Source organism: Mus caroli, unplaced genomic scaffold, assembly GCF_978045245.1.
Source record: "Mus caroli unplaced genomic scaffold, Mus_caroli_1 scaffold_14, whole genome shotgun sequence".
NCBI lineage: Eukaryota > Metazoa > Chordata > Mammalia > Rodentia > Muridae > Mus > Mus caroli.
Genome location: NW_028227269.1, coordinates 33,512,232 through 33,538,394, shown reverse-complemented (window position 1 = coordinate 33,538,394; position 26,163 = coordinate 33,512,232). Strand labels below are relative to the sequence as shown.

The 26,163-nt window shown below is 39.4% G+C and overlaps 1 long non-coding RNA gene across 2 annotated transcripts in view; it reads right to left on the bottom strand.

Annotated features, from left to right (window-relative positions):
* The window catches only part of LOC110306965 (uncharacterized), a 181,699-nt gene that overhangs the window by 52,961 nt on the left and 102,575 nt on the right, over positions 1-26,163 (bottom strand). The window contains exons 4-5 of one of the 2 annotated variants that reach the window (XR_015045213.1): positions 10,865-10,989; positions 9,786-10,061 (exon numbers count right to left, since the gene is read on the bottom strand). The exons of the other annotated variant lie outside the window; for it this stretch is intronic. This is a non-coding gene — a long non-coding RNA (uncharacterized LOC110306965). Of the gene's footprint in view, positions 1-9,785; positions 10,062-10,864; positions 10,990-26,163 lie in introns of those variants that run through there. 2 annotated transcript variants of the gene reach the window in all.

The window sequence follows — 26,163 nt, the reverse complement described above, 5'->3', positions numbered from 1 at the left end:
AAGAAATGAGTGAATGTTACAACATAAGGCTTTCCCATTATTTTGAAAGTGTATGTAGAATAGCCTTATGTAAAGTGAAAGTATTTGTCACATTTCTGGTCACATTTTGAATGTTCTTAAAAGACAACAACATAATTCCTGGTGGAAAAAATCCACTAAATTTAAAGATATTTTAGGATATATTATCAGTGGATGTGCTTTTTTTTAAAAAATCCAAATATTCATTTTACAATCTTGAGTCCAAAGTTGTCACTATCATTTTATTTGTAGGGGTCTATAAAATACACAAGTCAAACAAATACTTTGAGCAGAGATGATCATCTATGCTTTAGATGGCTGAAAACTTCTGTTCAAAACCTATCTTAGTCATTACTGGGACATCTGTATCTCATGTCACACTGTACAGCTCAGATCTCTCTTTCTCCCTCCCTCATTTCCTCCTCTGTTCCCTTGTTCCCTCTCTCCTCCTGCATAATATACACAGGCACACACCAAACAACAGCCAAAAGCCTGAGAAACAAATAAGAATTTCTAAGTCAACACCATCTCAGCCAGTAAATGTGACATACCCCATGGTCAAATTTTCTGTCTCCCATATATGCAATATTTATGATGTGGGTCATTACCTCTTAAAGTAGACCTTAAGATATAACCTTACCTAAAATGACAATCATTCCACTGCAATTATTCCATTTTTTAAAATGATTGGGTAAATACAAATCTGTGAGAAAAAAAATAACTGCATCATTGTAAGGCACACCTCTCCTACTTACTGTTTAGAGAAAAAGAGAGCAATGCTTTTAAAATAAAAACATCATCAAACACTCCGAGTCCATTATTTTGATCTTGCATGGGGTTCAAGTAAAGCCCAAGTAGAAAGGTTACTGAATTCTGCCTATCTTTAAAATGGGAAACAATCAGCAGTCCCAAGGCACACAGCAGCTTCCTTTCCAAGGCTGCTGATAGTGGAACCACACACACCCTTCCTGTTACCCCAGGTGCTAAAGAGATTAATGCTGAAAATATCTAAACACTTGGAAATCCTAAAGACATCCTCCCAGCTGGCTATAAAAAGACTGCTCCTCAGGCCTGCTGAGATATATTTCCCTCTTATTTTATTCCACAATGAGAGAAAGTTTGTTGAGTTGGCTTCTTGTGTCCTCACCCCCTACTCCTACCTTGCCACCAATACCTCAACTTTTTTCTCTCCTTTCTCACTATGTGTAACATTTTCCCACTTCTGTCTCTCATGAGTAGGTTGAGTAGTCAATGAGTTTATTTCATTTAACTTTTACCTAAATGTAAGGCACATCAATACTAATAGAAACATCCCTTCCCTATTTCCTCCAGTCTGGCTAGAGTTGTGAGCAGCATAATGCTTGTTGTACAAAGTTCACGGTGGACTATTAGAATGTTATTTCTTCACCAACTGGAAAATAATAACTGGTATTCGTGTTTTGACTGTGGTAATAGAGTGACAAGGGTGCCACCATATGGCATCATGTCTGAAGTGGGCTCAGTTTTATTCCTATTCATGTCTCTATTCCTCAGAGATGTATTATTGCTTTCTATATACATTATTGCTTTGAGTTTCCCTATTGCAATTCTAGTCACCTGAACTTTGTGATTATGAATGTTTCAGTATGCTGTTAAAATGAGGCTCTTTAAATGCTTGTTAGGAAGACCATAGCTGTGAAGGCAAAGCTAGGCTGAAGCCTTGAGCAAAGAGGAGTTTCAAAGTGACAAAGCCTTTTCTAAACTTCCTTTTTCAGAGTTGAATGGGGCATCTTTTACGTCAGCAATGACCCAAGCTGTAGGCAGAATTACAGCTGATGATTAATCTATATAGGTCATTTTGTGGCCGTGTCTACTTTGTTTTACAGAGGTGTAAGGAAATCAGAATCTTGTGAGAGAATATGCTGAATGCTGACAGAATGAGAATTCATAACCGATGTGTCAGAAAAGAGCTTCGATAATGTTGCCTGGTAGGTCTTTTAAAGATGCTTAAACTCTTTAAACTTAGACGGTCATCAGAGCTCATCACACACGTGTTCGAGCATCAACTCTTTTAGCTACCTGAGGCCAAGCACCTCATACAGAGCAGGTGGCAGAAGAAGAGATGATGAAGGACAACACACACCGTGGAAAGAGCAATTCTCCAAGGACATACAGAATAAGGAAGTGATGGAAAAGTCTGGGAATAGGAGCAGAGGAGGACAGAAGAACTGGAAGTCTCCCTTTCACTCATCCGAGTTCCAGGTCAACTGCTGACTCCACGTCTTAACCTTCTGTACTGGCTGGTTTTGTGTGTCAACTTGACACAGCTGGAGTTATCACAGAGAAAGGAGCTTCAGTTGAGGAAATGCCTCCATGAGATCCAACTGTAAGGCATTTTCTCAATTAGTGATCAAGGGGGAAAGGCCCCTTGTGGGTGGGACCATCTCTGGGCTGGTAGTCTTGGTTCTATAAGAGAGCAGGCTGAGCAAGCCAGGGGAGGCAAGCCAGTAAAGAACATCCCTCCATGGCCTCTGCATCAGCTCCTGCTTTCTGACCTGCTTGAGTTCCAGTCCTGACTTCCTTTGGTGATGAACAGCAGTATGGAAGTGTAAGCTGAATAAACCCTTTCCTCCCCAACTTGCTTCTTGGCCATGATGTTTGTGCAGGAATAGAAACCCTGACTAAGACACCTTCTAAGGCCGTGCTCATTGATATTGCTTCCTCAAGCTCAGGTGGGGAGCCACCTCATTCAAGCATCAGTTGAACACCTTTAGTCATACATTTTATTTCAAAAGGCATTGAACAATCAGACGGAGAGAGGCATTTCTCATAGGGATATTCAGAGGAGCACCAACCTGTCTGTTCCATTTTTCAAGTTAGTAAAGAAAACTGTATATTTTAGAAGAGCAGGGATGCATGTGCATGCATGCGTGCATGTGTGTGTGTGTGTGTGTGTGTGAACATGTGTGCGTGAATACCTATGTTCTCTCTCAGCAATTTTCAGGCACTCAATACAATATTGACTATAGTCAATATGCTGTACATTATAATTCAAAATCTCAAGCATTCTATATATCTGAAAATTTCTACTTTCTGATTAATATCTTCCCAATATTGTCCCCTGGGAACAACCATTGTACTTTTTTTCCCCTTTCTTCCACCAGGGCTGCTGACTTCCCCCACCCCACATAGCATTATTATTGAGTCTCTGAGAGTTTCACAGCATTCATCCCAATCCCAATTCCTTCCCAGTCCTTCCATGTCTGCTCCCCTTGTGACTTCCTCCCATCAAAAAAAAAGGTAAAATATAAAGATAATAAAAAGGAAAAAATAAAACAAACAAACAAAAAACTGAAGTCTACTTTATGTTGTCTATACACTCACCAAAGCATGGCCAAACTCTAAGTGGCCTGCCCCTTAAATAGAACTGAGTCCTTCCCCTTCCACACCTCTGCCTTCCCCTTCCACACCTCTGCCAGAAGCCATCAGTTAAAGAGAGTGACACTTCAGTGTCCATATCACATATTTTAAGAGTTCTCGTGGGTGACTTATTGCCTAGCCTGTTATTTGGGGGGTTGGTGGGTTGGGGTGGGAGTAGGGGTTGTCACAAACACCTTCCATGTCCCTCCCTCTCAACTGTGCATCTGTAGTCATCCACATCAAGCAAAAGTAGCTTACTTGCTCTTCACAATCATCAGGAGCATGGATCCTGAGTTCCACAGGCTTCCTGGCAACAATAAAGACCAGAAACACAGCCCCTTGCTGCAGTAGGCCCACAGACAAGACCCTCAGAAACTGCCTGCATCATGAACATCAACATAGCCTAAGGTGGCACCACAGGCCAACAACATCAATATGGTCCCTGGTAGCAACACAGCTTATAGACCTTGATGTGGTTTCAGGTTGCAGCACAGACCATGAGCATCCTTGTGGCCTTCATTTTAAACTTGGACCTGGGCATTACCATAGCCTCAGGAGGCAGCACAGGCCACTCTGATCAATATGTCCACTGGTGGCACCACATCCCTAGACATCAACATTGCTTCAGGTGGCAGCATAGTCAATAGACATCTGCATGGCTTTTGGTGGTAACTCAGACTGCAAACATCAACACAGACTCTGACTGCAGTAGACCTTAGACCCAGGCATGGCCTTCAGTGACAATATGGTAGCAGCACAAACAACAGATATCTGCATGGTCCTCAGTGATGACATATAACACAGACATTATTCTGGCCCACAGCAGGACACAGCTGGGTGGAGTGCAGGCAGACACAGGCCTGGCTGACTCACCAGGCTGTTGCCCCTTCTACCACATGCCTAGCCCCCCATTGTCCTTTCTATTCTATGATTTTGGTCCCCTAGATTTCCCTGTAAGGTATCTTCTTCAAGACCTATAGATGAAGTGTTCTCAGTGATCCTGTATCTTATCTCTGGAATGCAATTCAAGTCAAATTTTGGTCTGGTATTATAGGTGGAAAGCTGTATAGGGGTTTTCACCCTTTAACATTGTGGCATGGCATTGTGATCTACAATGGTTGTCATAACAATCCTGGGACCCGAACTGAACAAAGAATTCTCACCTGAGGAATACCGAATGGCAGAGAAGCACCTGAAAAAATGTTCAACATCCTTAATCATCAGGGAAATGCAAATCAAAATAACCCTGAGATTCCACCTCACACCAGTCAGAATGGCTAAGATCAAAAATTCAGGTGACAGCAGATGCTGGTGAGGATGTGGAGAAAGAGGAACACTCCTCCATTGTTGGTGGGATTGCAAGCTTGTACAACCACTCTGGAAATCAGTCTGGTGGTTCCTTAGAAAATTGGACATAGTACTACCAGAGGATCCAGCAATACCTCTCCTGGGCATATATCCAGAAGATGTCCCAACCAATAAGAAGGACACATGCTCCACTATGTTCATAGCAGACTTATTTATAATAGCCAGAAGCTGGAAAGAACCCAGATGCCCCTCAACAGAGGAATGGATACAGGAAATGTGGTACATTTACACAATGGAGTACTACTCAGCTATTAAAAACAATGAATTTATGAAATTCCTAGGCAAATGGATGGACTTGGAGGGCATCATCCTGAGTGAGGTAACACAATCACAAAGGAACTTACACAATATGTACTCACTGATAAGTGGATATTAGCCCAAATCCTAGGATACCCAAGATATAAGATACAATTTGCTAAACACATGAAACTCAAGAAGAATGAAGACCAAAGTGTGGACACTGTGCCCCTTCTTAGAATTGGGAACAAAACACCCACGGAAGGAGTTACAGAGACAAAGTTTGGAGCTGTGACGAAAGGATGGACCATCTAGAGACTGCCATATCCGGGGATCCATCCCATAATCAGCCTCCAAACGCTGACACCATTGCAGACACTAGCAAGATTTTGCTGAAAGGACCCAGATATAGCTGTCTTTTGTGAGACTATGCCAGGGCTTAGCAAACACAGAAGTGGATGTTCACAGTCAGCTATTGGATGAATCAGAGGGCTCCCAATGGAGGAGCTAGAGAAAATTCCCAAGGAGCTAAAGGGATCTGCATCCCTATAGGTGGAACAACATTATGAACTAACCAGTACCCCAGAGCTCTTGACTCTAGTTGATATGAGGCAGAAGATGGCCTAGTCGGCCATCATTGGAAAGAGAGGCCCATTGGACTTGCAAACTTTATATGCCCCAGTACAGGGGAACGCCAGGGCCAAAAAAAATGGGAATGGGTGGGTAGGGAAGTTGGGGGGAGGGTATGGGGGACTTTTGGGATAGCATTGGAAATGTAATTGAGTAAAATACATAATTAAAAAATTAAAAATTAAAAAAAAACAATCCTGGGACCCATGTTGCCCACAGTCACAGGTTGGCAATGCCAGGTAGCACTTCCACCTCAGCCATTTCCTAAGATTGACCTTGATGTTGGCAGTGGAAGCAGAGACTAACCATGGCATCCAGCCCTTTCTTCACTAGTCATTCTAAGCAAATGTATCAACTCTGAATCAGGGGTGGACTAATGATAATTATAAGCAATAGAAACTATCTAAGGTTGGGATGGTACTTTTTTAAAAATATTAGATCAATATCAGAACAGATTTGAAAGGGCAACTAGCTACTACAATAAACCAGGTTACTAAATATGTCTTTAACACCTCATTGGTAGAAAGAGAACCTAGAAATTGTCCTTGGTTTTGTAATATTACTGGGTAGGCATATTTTAGAGTCAAAAGCACTCTAACACTAACACTTTGAGAGCTGATAATGACAAGCCAGGGTCACCCTAGTGCTGTGAATTCTAAGTTGATGTTTTGTTCATGAGTAGCCATGTATTGCATGGCACCAGGGTGACTCACGAAGCACATGGACAACAATTTGAAAAGTTCAGTGGTAAAATAAAGTTGATGAGTATTTACTTTACTTAGAAGTGATGATGTCAGCGGTGACCTTAACAACAGTCGATTCCGTAAACCGCTCAGGGCAAAGCTTGGTGACAGGAAGGTGAAGAGGAGGCAGAGATTTCCTTTTCCGACAATATTGGCAGAGTAAATATCCTGAAACTCTATCATGCTATAAAGAACCTAAAAGAAGATGCAAAAGGAAAAAAAATGGTTTTAGGGCATGTCTGAGATGGAAAGAGAAGCTATAATAGTCATAAACAGTATTTGGCTTTTTTTTTAGAGAGAGAGAGAGAGAGAGAGAGAGAGAGAGAGAGAGAGAGAGAGAGAGAGAAAGGGGGGGCATGATGTTGCTGTTGCATGGGGGAGGAAATGGAGAGGACCTTGGAGGAGTTGGGAGAGGGAAAACCATGATCAGAATACATTGTGTGGAAATTTTTTTCCAGTTTAAAAAAAAAAAAAAAAAAACAGAACTCTGGGAGGAGTTAGCTGAGAAAATGGTGAGCTTTGATATCCTCTGTTAGGTCCTGTGACTTACAGCTGCGATCTTGGCATAGGAAATGATAGTTCCGCAAATGGTACAAGCCCTGGATATGCCTTCAGTGACAGCGTGGACTAGAAAAATAACAATATAATCTGCCTTGAATGAAGAATCAAACCAACCCCCTCTCCAGCTCCCAGGATCTCGTCTAGCAGCCCTGGGTGATGAGGTCCAGGTTGGTTCATTCTGAGAGTTAACTTGGCTGCACTGACATGCACTCTCATAGCTGGTAAAGCGTCATTTCTGCCTGTGTCTATGTGGTACTTCTAGAGGAAACTGAGAAGTAAGTCCACACACTTTGCAGGTGTGTACTGGTGAGGTCTTAGATAGAATACAAAGGGAGAAGATAGGACAATGAGCACCCCGTCCTCTCCTTGCATGTTACAGTTCTGCAGTTTCAGCTTTGGGACCCTGGGTTTGCTCATGGTTGTCAGTCTTGCAGCCTTGGTCAGAGGTGAACTATCAGTCTCGTGGATTTCCTAGCCTGCATCTACTCTACTGTTCAATGTGTCAGCATTCATTATGGCCTGAGCCATTTCCCTTAGTGAAGCTCCTCTCATCCCACTGCCTGGACAGTCTCAAACAGGTACCAGCAACCCCGGGATTGACAATTTCTTAACTACCTATCTGAAAACAGAAACAATACTTTTCCCTAGAAGAATTAACTGTCAAGTCAAACTTCAAAGAATTTTCTTGTATAAATTCCCAGCATGATTCGGGAACTTAAGGTAAAAAAAAAAAAAAAAAAAAAACAACGCAAACCAACCAACCAACCAACCAACCAACAAACCAAGAGAGAGCCTGGGTATTAAAATGGTCACAGTCATAAATTGACATTAAAAAAAAACATAAAATTTTTTTTTTACAAAACCAAGTGTGAAGAAGAAAGCCATGATTATGAAGCTGATTGTCTCGTTCTGATGAAAAGTAAAAAGTAAGCTGTATATCTAGTAGTGAAATGTGTACTGCTTAGCCTGTTAGACATCACTAAGAGGGAAGAAGCTGCAAGCTAGATCTGAACTAACTGCCAAGAGAGCACAGAAAAATATAAGAATTATAAAGGCAGCAGAGAAACATGAAGGATGTTTAAAATATGTCAAATCACAATTTCTCAAATAAATACCAAAGAAATGGTAGAAATATAATTCTGGAAAGGACAAATATCTGGGAAACCTGCAAATTTCAGAAAAATTCCAGATGGTACAAATCTCAGTGAAAAAGATCCACCTTCCCTAAACTATACAACAAAATAGAAAAATGTATTTTAAAATAAATTTTTATTTATAAAATTATATATTATATGTATACAGATATAATTTTATAAATAATTCTATAATTGTATGTATATATACATATATAGGCATATATACATGTATAATTATATATAAAAATTATATATACATATCATATACACACACATATTTGAGAGAGAAAAAGAGAGCCAAAGAGGGGTTGTTTATATAGAAAGACATTGAGAAAAAAATTACCTCCAAAGAAACAAAATGATAGCTGAATAATAGCAAAAATGTTTGAAGTCAGAGACAGTAATGAAACTGATCAAAATTTATCTCTGTCATTAGAAGTATAAAATTGCCTTTAGTTGAAAAAAATTAAAAACCAAGAAAGTTTATATGGAGGTTTTAAATGGTAGCTTAATTAGAAAGCTTGTCCACCATGCCTATAAGCCTTGTGCTTGGTCCCTGGTACTGGATCCCCAGTACTGCATATACTGGGTGATCCCCAGTACTGCATATACTGGGTAAGGTGATGCACACCAGTAAGTGCTGTGCTTGAGAGGTGAGGTGGAGGCAAGAGTCAGGCTCATCCTAGAGACCAGTCTGGGCTTCAGAAGACACGATATAAAAACTTAAACATACACAAGCAAATTGCCCAAAGAAGACCTCCCAAAGGGAGCTTTAAAAATACAGCAAGTCATGAAGAATAAACCAATAAAGTTGTAAATGTCAGGAAACTTAAACAAATAAAGCCTGTTCTGACAGTCTGTTAATTTGCATTTCCATGTAACAACAAGTAACAAGGCATTTCATGTAACAAATGTAGTACCTGAAGAATACATGTGCATTAGCTCCACAAATATCTGGGATTAGCTCCTGATCCAGGTCTCAGCCAGGGACAAAGCCTACCTTCCTTCATGGGTAGGGGGCACCAAAGAAGGCTGTGTTTCCAGGGTCATGCAAGTTGTTAGCAGAATTAATGTCCTTGATGCTCTAGAAATGCTTTAGATGCAGGCTCACTTTCGTTCTGCACAACCACTCTATTCCATGGACCTTGCTGCAATATGATGCTTATCTAATGGGACCAACAAAGACAGACGCTGTCCCTCAATTCTACAGATGTTTCTAGAATGACATCCATCATCCTTGTCATACAAGGTGACCTATTGAAGGGAGTGACATGCTATTGTCTTTGCGGGACTCTGTTGCTTAGGGGCAAGGCTTGCTTTCTCCCCCTGCACGCAGGTGGAGGATGCCTTCTGAGGATTTGATTCTTTTTTTTTTTTTTATATTTTTATTACATATTTTCCTCAATTACATTTCCAATACTATCCCAAAAGTCCCCCATAGCGCCCCCCACTTCCCTACCCACCCATTCCCATTCTTTTGGCCCTGGCATTCCCCTATATTGGGGCATATAAAGTTTGCAAGTCCAATGGGCCTCTCTTTCCATTGATGGCTGACTAGGCCATCTTTCGATACATATGCAGCTAGAGACAAGAGCTCCGGGGTTCTAGTTAGTACATCATGTTGTTCCAACAATAGGGTTGCAGATCCCTTTAGCTCCTTGGGTACTTACTCTAGCTTCTCCATTGGGAGCCCTGTGATACATCCAATAGCTGACTGTGAACATCCACTCCTGTGTTTGCTAGGCCCCAGCATCGTCTCACAAGAGACAGCTATATTTGGGTCCTTTCAGCAAAATCTTGCTAGTGTATGCAATGGTGTCAGCGTTTAGAAGTTGATTATGGGATGGATCCCTGGATACGGCAGTCTCTAAATGGTCCATCCTTTCATCACAGCTACGAACTTTGTCTCTGTAACTCCTTCCCTGGGTGTTGATTCTTGAGTCATCACAGAGGATAGTAACCACGGAGGCTGGGGAAACAGAACTGGAATCTAAGTCATGGGTAAGTCACATTTAGAGTTAAAGTGTGCCGGAAGTCCTTGAAGGAGATACAGACAGGAGCACGTTAGCTATAAACCTGCATTAAGCATGAGCCCAAACTACAAAAGATTGAAAAAAAATGAATTAAAATACATAAAAATACAAAGACACAAAACAACTTTGGAAAAAAATTGAACAAAGTGAATGTGTCTATACCATCAGATAAACACCATGACAAAAATCAAGTTGATTATATCATTAATTTAGAATTCTATACATTAAGTTGTATAATAAAAAAGAAGCATGTCAAAAGAATTTTCAAGTAATGATCAGTACATTTGAAATAGGTAAAACAGAGGGAAATCACTAAAATGTAAAGGACTATAAGGACATGAACGGTATACTTGACCATCATAATTAGAGTTTAAGAATAAACCACAGAGGGCTGCAGAGATGGCTCAGGGCTGAAAAGCCCTGGTTGCTCTTCTGCAGTACCTGGGTTTAATTTCCATCACCCACCCGATGGCTCACAACCACTCTAACTTCAGTTCGGGTTTTTGACACCTTCTTCTGGCTTCGGTGGGCACCAGGCATGCTTGTGGCACAGACATATATGCAGTCAAAACACCCGCACACAGAAAGCCAAGAAAACAAAAGAGGAGAAAGCACGAAACAATAAGCAACCTCATTATTGTCAAGTACACATGGCTCTTTTTATTATTTAGAGGTACACAAGCCATGCAGTAGCTGTCAAAATTAGTTTAGCAAACATTAAAGGGTTGATGAGACTTACAGTCTTGGGGCTGCAGAGATGGCTTAGTGGTTAAGAGTATTGGCTGCCCTTACAGAGGACTCCAGTTCAATTCCCAGCACCGACTTGGCAGCTCAGAACTGTCTGTACCTCCAGTTCCCGAGGAGCTGACATTTTCACACAGACATACATGTAGACCAAACATCAAACGTACAATGAATAAATAAATAAGTAAATAAATAATTACAGTGATATCAAGAGTAAGTTTAAAATAACAATAATAATAATTCAATAATCAATAATAAGTGATCATGAAATAGTTTATACATTCAGATATGTTAGGACACACTTGTTTCATACTAGTGTAAAAATAGTTTTACACTAATTGTGTTTGTATGTGTGTATGTGTGCATGTGCCTGTGTGTGTTTGTGTGCGTTTGTGTGTTGGGGGGAATCACACACATGTCACAGTGAACATGTGAAGGCCAGAGGACAAGCTGTCATGATCTGCTCTCTCCTACCCCTGGGGATTGAACTCATGGACTCAGATGCAGCAGCAAGCGCTCTTACTGGTACACTGATCCTTTTTGTCTCACCAACCTGAGAATAGTGCTTTAAATAATATACAGATTAAAGCAGAAATAAAAAGGAATATAAACTTTTAGAACTAATAATTATGAAAAGTCCTATCTATTAAGACATGTAGGATTAAGGTGAACTATTATATGAAATTTATAACATTTCAGAAAAAGCTGAAAATTAATTAAAACTAAGTGTAAGAAATCGACTGAAAATATTGAAAAATAAACGTGAAGGAAAAAATGCACAGACAAACTGCAAACATTTGAAAAACAGAAAATAAAGGAATAATGACACTCTACATGGCCATATTTGCTTCTTCAGACAAAAATTATAGCTATTGATTAAACTGACCAAAAAACAGGAGGAAAAGATACCAACAATGTTGGTCACGTGTAAAGAACCATTTCAGAAGACAGAATCAAATAAGTGGGTAGTGCAGGTGTCCTGTTCCAAAAGTCAAAGGAAATCCAGCAATATATTCACACGTGAACAGTACTAAGTTACCCTCATATAAAACCAAAAGGCTAGTTAATGGTTTAAAACCCCATGTATGTGCAAGCAGGAGTCAGGAGAGGTTGAGGGAGACAAGAGTCACCACAAACCAGAAAACAGACTCCAGAGACCAGTACTGAGGTGCAGATCTAATTATTGCACTGCAGTTGGTGTCGCCTTTGAACCAAGGAGAACCGACAAGAGCTATGGAATAGCCAACCATCCCACTGGAGCTCTGGGGAGGTGTCAGGCTGCCAGCATCTGAGGGGACTTCCATAAAGACAGGGAACCAGCACCCTCCCCGTTCCAGACCCATTCTGAGGTTCCACTAGTTTATTAGGATCCTCTGTTTTGTGTCACATGGTATGCCAGCAGACGTGGGTACTCTACTATTAGAGTGGTATGGGAACCTCCCTCATCACCTAGGCCCTACTCAGGGGCTGCAGCACCCACAGATGTATGTATGATCTAATAAAATAATGGTAAAACCATAAAATAATTGTGTTCGCTAGTTTTATGTCAATGTGACACAAGCTAGAGTCATCTGAGAGGGGGGAACCAGAATTGAGAAAATGTCTAAAAAATAAATAATGCTTAATTTCATCACTAATGAAAATTTAAAACATAATAATATATAATCTATGATTCCCATGTTCTGGTTTTTCATAGGAAAAATACATGATAATATTATTGAGAATGTGAAACTGGCCTTCAGAAATATCTACAGAGCCAAACCACCACAGTAATCTTCAAGAGCCAGGCTGGGCTTGCTAACCAAAGATCAATGAGATTAGTCTTTGTTGAGATTTCTTCTTGGGAAGAGGGTTAGAGGAAGGACCTGCTACCTTGCCTGAGTATCCAAGTTTTTCCTCACTGTAGGTGTTTTTTGGTCTTTGTAAAGGCTAGATGATACGGGTAGGGTAGGATGAGGGGATGAATCTCTATCTACACAGCTATGGGAGCCATCCATGCAGTGTATAGTCCTTTCAGTGTTCCTGCTTTGAAATTACCATGCTCCTGACCAGAGCCCCTAACCCAAAGCTCTGTATCTTTGATAAGTTCATTTTTTTTCCAGAGTGAACTTTCGTAGACTTACACCTTTGTCTACTATGGGGACCACAGGAGGAGGGGGTAGACACTGTTTATGCCTCCCAACGAGAATAATGTTAACAATAGAAGAAAATAAATGTTTGCATTTTGATAATGGAGATAGAGCTCAGAATAGTCATTCTGGAAACAACATTGATGTACAATCTATTTATGACATCATGAACCAAAGCTGTTCTGAATCAACATAGGCATATTTCACACATTTGATCAGGATAACAGCCAACAAAACCATAGAATTCTGATGGTATAATGGAGTTTGCAAACCTACGTTATATGAAGTAATTCATGGACTGTTTAGGCAAATGTAACAGAAGAAAAGCAAGGGCTGGAGAAATGACTCAGTGGTTAAGAATATTTGCTTCCCTTCCCGGGGACCTGAGTTCAGTTCACAGCATCAATGGGAGGCAGCTCACAGTCACCTGTGACTCAAGCTTCAAAGGATCCAAAGCTGTCTCTTACCTGCACTTATATGACATGCACACACATACATGTACACACTAAATATAATTAATTAGATGAAAACAAAAGCAAGCTAAACTCACAATTACTTTTATCTGGGGCATGGAGAGGACTGAAAATTAGAACACAACGTTATTTTAGATACAATTGTTTTGTTTGTTTGTTTGTTTCTACACAGGGTTTCTCTGTATAGCCCTGGCTATTCTGGAACTCACTCTGTAGACCAGGCTGGCCTCAAACTCAGAAATCCGCCTGCCTCTGCCTCCCAAGAGCTGGGATCAAAGGTGTGTGCCACAACTGCTCATAAAGTTATCTTAAAAACATTGCCAATGCTTTGTTTCATAAGCAGATCAGTGGATACATTTTAATTATTTATGGTATTGCGTTCACTTTCTTTTACACATATGAGATATCTTACAATTGGTAATTGGTAAAATGGTGGTTGGAGGCATGGTATTTTGTTGGCAGATAGTTGGGCTTTAAAAGATGAGGAGAGAAATAACTAAAAGCAGAAAAATCAGAAAGGGGTCTCATTTTTTAGTAGAAAAGTTTACATGTGTTAATTTGCTGAAAATCCAAGGGCCAGTTCAGAGCAGACAGGGTAGTTGGTGCATTGGGTGGGTAAGGATATAGGGGCATTGCATGGTGGTTTACTTTTGTATCGCCTTCAGCAGGTTAAGGAAATGAAGCAGGTCCACCCTCAGCCCATGTGGGCAGCCATATCCACTGCATGAAGGAAAAGACAGAGGAAGGAGAAAAGTTTCACTCCTAAGAAAAGTTTCTGTCTTCCCTCCAGCAGTCACAGATCTCCTGGTTCACTTGCTGCAGACCCCAGGACCACCCCCACTTCCTTCAGTATGTTCCCAATCCCCAGAGTTCGAAGTTCTTTGACCTCCACCTGGAAATTTTATCATCAGCTCCCCTGCTTCTCAGACCTTCAGATCTGGACTCACTACCCAGCAGCTTTAGTGGTTCTCCAGCTTGCAGGTTAGTAGATCTTGAGACTTCACATTCTATGATTCAGTAAGCAATCCCTCCTCTCCCTCTCTCCTTCTTTCCCCTTCTCCTTCCCTTCATCCATTAATTCTGTTTCTTCAGGAAGCCCTAGCTAACACAAGAAAGGAACAAGAACGAAATTACGGTAGACCATCATTAGAGGTGAATGCTGCTCTTTCTTTTGTAACCACATGGCACTGCCAAAGATCCATCCAGATCCATGAAGGCTGGAGAAGGTGAAGAACCAAAACAGCATTGATTGGGTGACCATTGTTTTGTTATGAATTGGTTCCATCATAGGTAATAATTAAAAGAGCTAGTAATGACAGCTGAGGACACTGGTAAACATGTGAAACAATTATGTTGAATCTGTAAAAATGGAATATGACAGTAACCCTGAGGATGGAGCTAAACCATGAGTGTGGACCCCACACCAATTTGTTCCTTCTCTGTTAGTGTGCAAACACTTTCGGAGTAAGAGCAAAGAGATAGTTGGGACTGAGATTAACTTCCTATTTCTTGCAGGGCTTACAGGAGGCTCACCTAGGCTGGTAGAGGTGCAGTGATAAGCCTTGTAGTTTAAGCATATGTAAGTTCAGAAGTGAAGACAAAATAGGATAGAAAATAGAAAGTAAGCCTTAAGAATATGGCATTGATGTAGTAAGGAAAAAAATTGGCATAGTGAAAGCTGGGTTGAGAGAAATGTGTGCATAGTAATGTATTACAAAGAGTTTGTGAATATAGAATAGAAAATAGAAGGCACTGAAAGGCCCGGCACATAGTGTGTTTGTGTGTGTGTGTGTGTGTGTGTGTGTGTGTGTGTGTGTGTGTCAGTGTGTCGGTGTGTCTGTGTGTCAGTGTGTTTGTATTTCTGTAGGGAGTAGCTTGATGGTCCTGAAACTGGAATCAGAAATCTGTGATGGAACTTTACTGATGTCTACATTAATATTGATATTGGCTAGGAAAACCCAAGGAAAGGGGTTGGAATGTGAATGTCTTCGGTAAGTATAGCAGAGGTCTAAGGTGTGAGAAAACTATTGCAAGGTGGTGATATACAGTGTGAATGGATGGGTGGGGAAAAGCAGCCCTTAACAGAGGTTGGGCATGATAGATGTGAAATCTCTGTCTCTCTCTGTCTCTGTCTCTGTCTGTTTCTCTCTGTCTCTGACTCTGTCTCTCTGTCTCTCTGTCTTTGTCTCTGTCCGTCTCTGTCTCTGTCTCTCTGTCTCTGTCTCTGTGTCTCTGTCTCTGTGTGTGTGTGTGTGTGTGTGTGTGTGTGTGTGTGTGTGTGTGTGTGTGATGTTCTCAGTTCTCTTTTGATGCCAGGAAGCACAAAGTTAAGGAAACCAGTCTGACCTTTCCAAGGATAAGGGATATACAAAGTCTTAGCTTCCTAACATACCTAATTACGGCCATACAGACCTCTGCCCTTCATGGTGATTTTCAATTTTTAAACTGTTTACCTTGTGGTTGTCTTTCTCCTCTGAATTATCCTCACATCTGTGCCAACCTCACTGCCAGTACTTAATAGCACTACAAGGCTCGGGAATATGTCTGTCTCATCAACTATGTGCACTTTGATTCATGGAGAAAGCATACATAAAACATGTCTGCTAACAGTATCTACCTTAGTGCTCAGGAAGTAAAATGTGCTTAGTGTGTATTGATTGCCTAAATAATGGAAACCCATAGAAGCATGTTAACAAATGGAAAGGATTGAAAACGGTGGGTGGCCTTTCATGTTTATTTTTATGGATATATTTGCTTCTTTATGAGTTGATAGCAAAGAAAGAACAATTCTGGAGAACCTAGGAACCTTTTGGCTAAGGAAAGCATTCAGACTTAACTCAGAAATTAGAATAGCAAGCACATTTCAAAAGGAGGAAAGATGATAGTGTCTGTGTTGAATACATTGTAGGGAAAGTGTTACTATAGTCCTGGCTGGGAACTATGAAATAGACACTGTCCAGATAACAACTAGCAAGTCGTTCATTGAAGACATAGTCCATACTCTGAAGTGCTGTCACTTATAAAACCAGGAAAACAAGGCTTGATTACAGTGATGGAGACCAGTGTCTCACAAAATCAATGTGTCTTTATGAAACCTGAGGGACTTCATAGTATCAGTGGAAATGAGTGACAAATGTTTCAGGTAAGACCATAGATAAAATTATTCTTTGATATTGGTCTAATGAAAAAAAGAAGGAATCTGATTTCTGAGATTTATTTTATTTTATTTTATTTTATTTTATATATGTGAGTGTTTTACCTGCATTTATGTCTGTATACTTCCTGTGTGCCTAGTGCCCACCGAAGCCAAAAGGGAGCATCAGATTCCCCTAGAACTGGATTTATAGATTGCTACAAGCCACTGTGTAGCTTCTAAGAATCAAATTTGAGTCCTGTGGAAGACAGAAGCCAGTGCTCTTAACAGCTGAGTCATCTTTTCAACCCCCATGAGATGATTTATAAAATACATGTATGTTACCATATATAGAGTAACGTGTGTTTTGAGTGTCAAGATCTGCTAAACTTTTTAATTAGTATGAAGGATGTTTCGAGTTTAGATTTATGAGGTTATATATTAACCAGCAACACTAGAGGAGGTTTTGAGAGTTTCAATCTTGCTCTCTTTTTCACTGGAAAAATTTATCATAGAACCGTCTGTTCCCCATAAGTAAATGCTCTAGAAGGCAGACCTAAGGAGATAATGCATGACCTAATGCCACATTTGGTATAGCATTGTAAACTGCCAAGTGCTCCGTGAAGTCACAATATTGATGTACTAGACATACCAGATTTATTTATTTTAAATATTTTTACATTTATTTGTGCAGTGCACACATGCACAAAATTTTATGTAATTCTAGAATTTAAAAAAAAGATATATTTTTGTCTCAAAGTCCTAACATTTTCATGTGAAACCAAAACCAAAACCAAACCAAACCAAACCAAACCAAACCAAACCAAACCAAACCAAACCAAAACAAAACAAAACAAAACAAAACAAAACAAAACAAAACAAACAAGGACAATTTGAGAAAGATAAAGTACTGGTGGTGGCGGGCCTCGGACAAGAGTCATTACTTCATGCTCTACACTTACTCACCCTTCTTTCAATGTGAGTCCCATAGTTGTGTTAAACACTCACATCTATCAGTTGCACATACCTTGAGCTGATGCTTAAACAAAGTAGATGTTGAATTGTAATTGGGAGATGCATAAACTTCATAAAACTCATATGTTGTACATAAAAGAAACAAAGTTTCAGGTGGAAAAGCAATTATTTCATGAGAACAAAAAACTGCAACACAATTGATCCAATTACTCTTAAAGGTGAGGACAGAATCAAGACACACAAAGGGTTTCAATAAAGATCCATGATCACCCCTCTCCCAAAACAGCCACAGCATTTCACACAAGCAAGTTTCCCCATGAGCAGCTACTGTTCTATAGCTTTCTTTTTTTAAAATTTTTTATTAGGTATTTTCCTCATTTACATTTCCAATGCTATCCCAAAAGTCCCCCATACCCTCCCCCCCTCACGCCCCTACCCACCCACTCCCACTTCTTGGCCCTGGCGTTCCCTTGTACTGAGGCATATAAAGTTTGCAAGTCCAATGAGCCTCTCTTTCCACTGATGGCTGACTAGGCCATCTTTTGATATATATGCAGCTAGAGACACGAGCTACGGGGGGTACTGGTTAGTTCATAATGTTGTTCCACCTATGGGTTGCAGATCCCTTTAGCTCCTTGGGTACTTTCTCTAGCTCCTCCATTGGGGGCCCTGTGATCCATCCAATAGCTGACTATGAGTATCCACATCTGTGTTTGCTAGGCCCCAGAATAGTCTCACAAGAGACAGCTATATCAGGGTCCTTTCAGCAAAATCTTGCTAGTGTCTGCAATGGTGTCAGCGTTTGGAGGCTGATTATGGGATGGATCCCTGATATGGCAGTCTCTAGATGGTCCATCCTTTTGTCTCAGCTCCAAACTTTGTCTCTGTAACTACTTCCATGGGGTTTTAATCAGATAGGGGACTAATATCCAATATATATAAAGAACTCAAGAAGGTAGAATCCAGAAAATCAAATAGCCCCATTAAAAATGGGGCTCAGAGTTAAACAAAGAATTCTCACCTGAGGAATACCAAATGGCAGAGAAGCACCTGAAAAAATGTTCAACATCCTTAATCATCAGGGAAATGCAAATCAAAATAACCCTGAGATTCCATCTCACACCAGTCAGATGGTAAAATCAAAAATCAGGTGACAGCAGATTCTGGCGAGGATGTGGAGAAAGAGGAACACTCCTCCATTGTTGGTGGGATTGCAAGCTTGTACAACCACTCTGGAAATCAGTCTGGTGGTTCCTCAGAAAATTGGACATAGTACTACCGGAGGATCTCGCAATACCTCTCCTGGGCATATATCCAGAAGATGTTCCAACTGGTAAGAAGGATACATGCTCCACTATGTTCATAGCAGTCTTATTTATAATAGCCAGAAGCTAAAAAGAACCCAGATGCCCCTCAACAGAGGAATGGATACAGAAAATATGGTACATTTACATAATGGAGTACTACTACTCAGCTATTAAAAACAATGAATTTATGAAATTTCTAGGCAAATTGATGGACCTGCAGGGCATCATCCTGAGTGAGGTAACCCAATCACAAAAGAACTCACATGGTATGTACTCACTGATAAGTGGATATTAGCCCAGAAACTTAGAATACCCAAGATATAAGATACAATTTGCAAAACACATGAAACTCAAGAAGAACAAAGACCAAAGTGTGGATACTTTGCCCCTTCTATAGCTTTCTTAAGGAACTCATTGATAAAGCACTGGAGTAGAATTCTACTGAAAGGCAACTGCCTAGTGGATCACTGTACACTTTTACAGGGTTGCTTGTTTAATGAAGACATGACTAAGCAGATCTGTTGTTCCAGCCTCATACAGTAGTCACATAAAACTGGTGGTTTTCTCTCTCTCTCTCTCTCTCTCTCATTCCTTCCTTTCCACATTAAAGATTTGAAATAGACTTGGAAGTAGAGCTTTAGAAAAATCAAACCCAGAAAATTCTATTGCTTGGGGAATGTGTAGAGTTGGTAGGCTATTTAAGAGATCTGTGAAAGTATTTGGTTTGTTTGGGAGCTGATACCAAACTCCAAACCAGGGGGAACATGCACCAAGAATTTTCACATCTGCCTTAAATAAATTTTCGCTTAAACAAAAAACATTTTAATCAGATACAAAAAATATACAATAAAATATTACATGTACATAAATTTTATACCACCAAAAATGTAGAAGGCCAAGTCATCTGTGTGTGCCTACTTTCCAAGAAAGAAGATAAAATTTACTTACTCCTTCCAGCTATTTGAAATTTCTTATTTAATCTTTGCCCCATTCCTAGGAAAAGCTGTAATTCTTCCTCCTACTATAAAATAATTCCTAAAATTTTTGTATCAATAATATTAACTCAAAAGAACAAGTCGTGTGCTTAAACTAATACACAAATCTGTAGTCCCAGGACCCAGGAAGCAGATTGGCTATCAAAGAGATAAATATTGTGTGTGTGTTTGTGTGTGTGTGTGTTTTGGGGGGTAATCTGGAAAAGAAAATAGATAGGAAAGTATCTACAGTCCTATCCCATGAGAGTCACTAAATGATTTATTTGCACTAGATAATACAGTTGTGGAGATATTTGCATTTAAAGAGTTTGTTTTGAGACAGGATTTATTATCTCCCACAGCCTTTCAAGTACAGGGATTAGAGAGATGGACAGCCACACCCCACTAAGATGTATCTGCCAGCTTGACAAATTCAGAGAGGCAAATCCTGATGTTAGATCCCTTCATACATGATTTTGCATTAACTCTCTGACCAAAACTCTTGCAAATAAAGTAAGGAACAAAACCCAAGAGCAAAATCATTGGAATCCAACTTCTTTGGAGTGAGAATCACTGTGCTCATTGTTTATTTCAGTGGGGCCAGGTCAGACAGCTGTGCTAAGCAGAAAATGATGAAGGCTGATAATGGATCTGCAGGTTATCTTCTGATGACCACAGGGCTCCCTATTTCCATTAGGGTTACACCTCAATAAACCCTCTGTAAGTTTAAAGTAGCCTAATTGAAAGTGTGTTAAATATCATAGCTTAGCCATACAGAACATTATAATGTAGAGTATTGTTTCCCCTCGTGATGTGGGTCTGCTTGGGTACTATGATCTGCTTCCACCATCCAGCATCCAGCATAGAAATAGAGTATTAAACCCAAATAATTCCTAGTCTAAAAGGCCGATGCAAAGATCAAATCATGATAGAATGCATGCTGTTTTCACATCACCATACAGTGGAGATTAGCTTGCAAACATGGCACCATCCTGTCTTTCCTTTTCTCCACACACTGTGGACCACACTCATGATAGTCAGAAGCTGTGAAGGCTGCTGATCTGTATTTAGGTTATTGACCTTAAAAATATTTTGTCCACAGAGAGTATCATGGACCAGCGTTTCCCTTTTCAAATACAATTTTGCATTTGCTGTTTACTTCTCAACCAGGTTGTGTTCCTGTGGTTGGTATCACCTCTGGCCACCCTGTCGAATCTATTATTAATAATTTTACTCAGGAGGAAGTATAGCTGTACTGTAATTGCTCCTACGGCTAGTCAGTGTCTATTGATTTTCCTTCCACAAAGGAAAGCCATTATTAGTGAGTCTTCTTGACCCACTGATGTGCAGACACTTGGAATCACTGATGAAACATTAATTTCACATGCCTTTCTCCCTTGTCTGCCAGCACTATAGGAGTACAGCATGACAGATTAAACAATTTACCAGCTTGTCCTTGAGATGTGAATGGTCATGTGATAAAGTTCTGACTCACAAAAGGCAAAGCTGATGATGGACAACTGCCTCCTTCCTCCGTGGAGCATATATACATGAACATTAAAATCATTTGCAAAGGATAGTAGTGAACAAGGAAACCTAAATCATGAGTATCCGGTGTAGAAATTGTAGCGGTCTTTGTTAACTGCTGCACGTTTTTCTTCATTATTTTAAAATACGTATAACAAACCTTGTCATTTTACTGATGTTTAAGTACACACTTTCATAATATTAAATACATTTATATGGAATTTGAAGAGATCACCTCCAGTAGACAGACAGGACCCCCAAGTAGAAGGGTGGGGAAAACAACCTACCTAAAAGCATTTGACCCCAAATTGGTCTTGTCTAAAACAAATGCATGGACAAAGATGGAGCAGAGATTGAAGGATTGGCTGACCAGTGACGGGCTCAATTTGAGACCCATCAAGTGGGCAATTCCTCACACTATTAATGATGCTATGTTCTGCGTACAGATAGGAGCCTAGCAAAGCAGCCCTTTGAGATGCTCTACACAAGATCTAACTGCATCAGATTCAGTTATCCACAGGCAAACATTGGATGGAAGTCAGGAACCCCTATGGTAGAGTGAGGGGTAGGATTGAAGGCCCTCAAAGAGATGACACCTCCACAGGAAGACCAACATTGACAACTAACCTGGAGCCGTGGGAATGCCCAGAGACTGAACCACCAACCAAAGAGCATACATGGATTGGTCTGAGGTCTCTGGAACATATGTAGCAGAGGGCTGCCTTATCTAGCCTCAGTAGGAAAGGTGTGCCTAATCCTGCAGAGACTTATTGTACCAGAGTAGGGGAATATGTGGAGAAGGCGCACTGACCTCTCAGAGGTAAAGGTGAGGAAGGATGTGAGGAGGAACTCTGTGAAAGGGGACCAGGAGTGAGGACAGTATTGGGGCAGTTAGTTAATTAATTAATTAAAAATGTGGAATTAACTCCTCCCAAAAACCACATTTATATTATTGTACAACCAACATTACTATCTATTCAGTATACTTGAATTCTGTCTCATTCCATTTTTGTGAGACATATAGAATAATCATATTCAGAGCATAACAAATTAGTGATATTGACCCCCTGAGACAAAAACATAGCTGTAGGGTAGTCATAATAAGGTAGTTATAACAACAAGTAGCCATAACATCCTTTTAAAATTAAGGTAGGGTTGAAAGGTGGTTATAATAATTTTTTGAAACATAGGCATTGTTGTCTTTTCATGGAACTGGTAGTTCAGAACCATTTGTAGTTAAGGTAATAGGTGGGACATAACTAATCCTTGAGAAACAGATTTAGTCATAAACAGAAATGAAGCTGGTTGGCTTTTCTATAAGATGCAGGCAGGCTGGTTCATCAAGTAACTCAGTAAATTCATTAATTCACTGGGCTGGATTTGGATAAAATCATTTCTTTGGCCTATTTTTGCCCTTACTGTGTGGAGTATATAAAAGTAAACTTCCCAGGGAAATACATGATATTTAGGGCTGTATAGAGAACGGTTTTCAAAACTTCTTCTGCTTTAAATCTCTAGTGATATTTTTTTGTGTTGTTTTTGTGTAAAAACAAATCTTATACACAGATGGCTAGAAAAGAATTTTTGTATGAATGTGTATATGCTCATGTACATTTGCAAGGTGTATGTAATATATATCAGGGTGTACATGCATGTGTATGGGGGCCAGAGATCCATATGGGATAGCTTCCTCAATTGTGTTACACCTTATTTCTGTAGACAGAGCCTGGTACTCACCAATATGATCTAACTGGCTGGCTAAAATGTCACAGGGACCGCCTTTCTGTGCTGACCCAGTGTAGGTATTACAGGTACACATCACCATGACAGGCTTTTTATGTGCAACCTAAAGATACAGATTTAGATCCTATGTCTGCATGATAAGCCCTTTACAAACTGGGCCATCTCGCCAGGCTAGAAAATAATTAACAAAAGCTGCAGTGTGGTACCAAAAACTGTGGTTTTAGTGTAGTTTTCATATTCTGTGATATTAAAAGCCGTAAGACTGCTTACGACTCTGAATAGGTTCGTAGGTAAAAACTCATGAATTCTTCTGTAACTTTGAAAACTACTTATTTGAAAAAAATTATTTCTGTAAGCTATATATCTCCTCCAAATGCCAACTCATTCCACCATATATTTGAATATTATATTTCCTAGATTAATATATCAAGTATCATTTAGTAATATTTAATATCAGAAATGTATTTTGTTAGAAAAAAACTTTGAGAAATTTAGACTGATAGTGATGAATATTTCCAAAATTCCAATTTTCATTAGAAAGCTTGGATTTTTACCAGACAAGGACTGTCAATCCTTGCCTTTCAGATATAGGATGGCTTTCATCATATGTCAGTCATGTCAGCTCTGTATGATCAGAGTGTTCTGTCGGCCATCTTTCCATGTAAAAGCAATGTTGAAATGGCACTTGTGCCCATCTGCTGAAAAGATGACCGATCAGCTCACAGCCGAGTCAATCCCGGAACTCCATGATCATAGAACATTTTTTTCACTTGATACAGCTCAGCTTTATTTTCTATTGTGTTACAGGGAATATTAGAAGCAAATATACACTCAGGCAGAGATTTAACAGTGATTGTGCTTTAAAAAGATTCTAGACGGAAACCTTTCATTTCTAAAATGATGTTTTTATTACAAAGTATGTCTTCCTTTTATAGCAAGCATTCATAGCAGAGAATACAGTGACAGCTGGCACATTTTGGTTCTGCTTGGACACCAACAGTTGTACCCCCCTGTGGCCTTTCACTATTAATAAAAATGGATGCACAATGAAAAATATCAAGTAATGTCACTGTTACGAAAAGAGTTTTGACTCTAGGGACTGTCAGGATTCATTCCACATTTTGAGTATCATTCCATGTGGCATATCAAATTGCCCTGAGGTTAATCTCAAAAAATGCACAAAACAGCAAATAAAAAATTTGCCTCAGAAACCCAAGTCCCTCCCCTATAATCAGTGGAAAACTGAGTCATGAGAATGAATTCTTTTCTTTTCTAAAGAACTCTGCTTGCTTCCCACAAACAAGGCATCACATTAAAATGTTTTTCATTTTTCTACATGTCTTATATACTATTTGTGAAATTATGCCAAAAGGTTATTGCCACACAATTCACTCATATTTATATCTGACATACTTTTAAATGTTATAAATTTTTGCTCACCCTTAAAAATAGGCTTAAAACCCAAATTTGGTGGCTACAAAATATCATCCTTTGAAGTAAAACCTTAGTATTTTTCTTTAACTACACTTTCTATAGGTTTAGTTTATGGACAATATTTTATTATTACATATATACTAGTATCAACTCAATATAGACTCATATTCTGGATGTTATGGCATATCCAGACTTTAATTAGGGTTATGCTCTAATTACAAATATGCCTGAGGGCTGGAGAGATGGCTCAGCGGTTTAGAGCACTGACTGCTCTTCCGAAGGTACTGAGTTCAAATCCCAGCAACCATATGGTGGCTCACAACCATCCCTAATGAGATCTGATGCCCTCTTCTGGGTGTCTGAAGACAGCTACAGTGTACTTACATTAAATAAGTAAACCTTTAAAATAAATAAATAAATAAATAAATAAATAAAATGCCTGAATAAGGCTTTAATTTGCACTTGATAAATGGTATTTCCAAAAATTTTCACATGTTTATATTTCACATGTTTATATATGTACAATATATGTTAATATATAATTTAAAACTTTTATTGTATATTCTCTTCCGTTTACATATGCTCTCTGAATAGTTTGATACTGTTATATCCATCTTGCTTCTGGTTATGGCTATTTTGGTTTGTTTTTTGGTTTGGTTTTATATTTCTCTTTAAACTTAGTGTACAAGGTAATAGGCTCTGTTGTGCTATCTGCCTACATCCAGGTCACTGCATGTTGTTCTCATTTGACTCCTCCCACAATGCGCTCACCATGGTCCCTCCCTCCCCCACTGGCATGCCCCCATCAATCACTACTTAAGTTTATTTTTCTTCTATGAAATAGTTCCTTCCACTTTTACATCATATGTATTTTATTACTCTCAATGTAATACTTGAGATCTAACCATTAATGGCTAAGCCATCCATTTCTCCAGCTCTTTCTTTTTTCGACCCTACCTTAAAGTACCTTCTTTCCTTTCATGAATCTCTAGCTTCATGACCAACATACACACACACACACACACACACACACTTTTAAATCTAGGTTGTGTATATGAGAGAAAAAACGAGTTATCTTTCTGAATTAGCTTATATCGATTAATGTAATGATTTCCAGATATACCCATTTTCCCCAAAATTGCACAGTTTATCTCACTTTATGACTTTTTAAAATTCCATTGTTCCATTAATCTTATTTTCTTTATCCTCTATCCTCTAATCTGCCAATCATTACGAGTGGTCAGAGTGACACCATGTCTGGGCTCCTGTGAATTGTGAAACAGTACACATTAATGTACAAGTGTCTCTCTAGTGTGTTGACTTGATAAGGAACTTGTTATTCCTTTTTTTAATGGATATTTTATTTATTTACACTTTAAATGTTATCCCCTCTCCCAGTTTCCCCCTCCTGGGACCCCCCTATTTCCCCTCCCCCTGCTTCTGTGTGGGTATTCCCCTCACAGATATGATGACATTTAATTTTGATGTTTCTTTATTACTTTTTGTCTAGATGACAAGTCTGTTGGAGACACTGAGGTATTATTAAAATCATTTATTATTATTATTATTATTATTATTATTATTATCTGTCTTTAATTT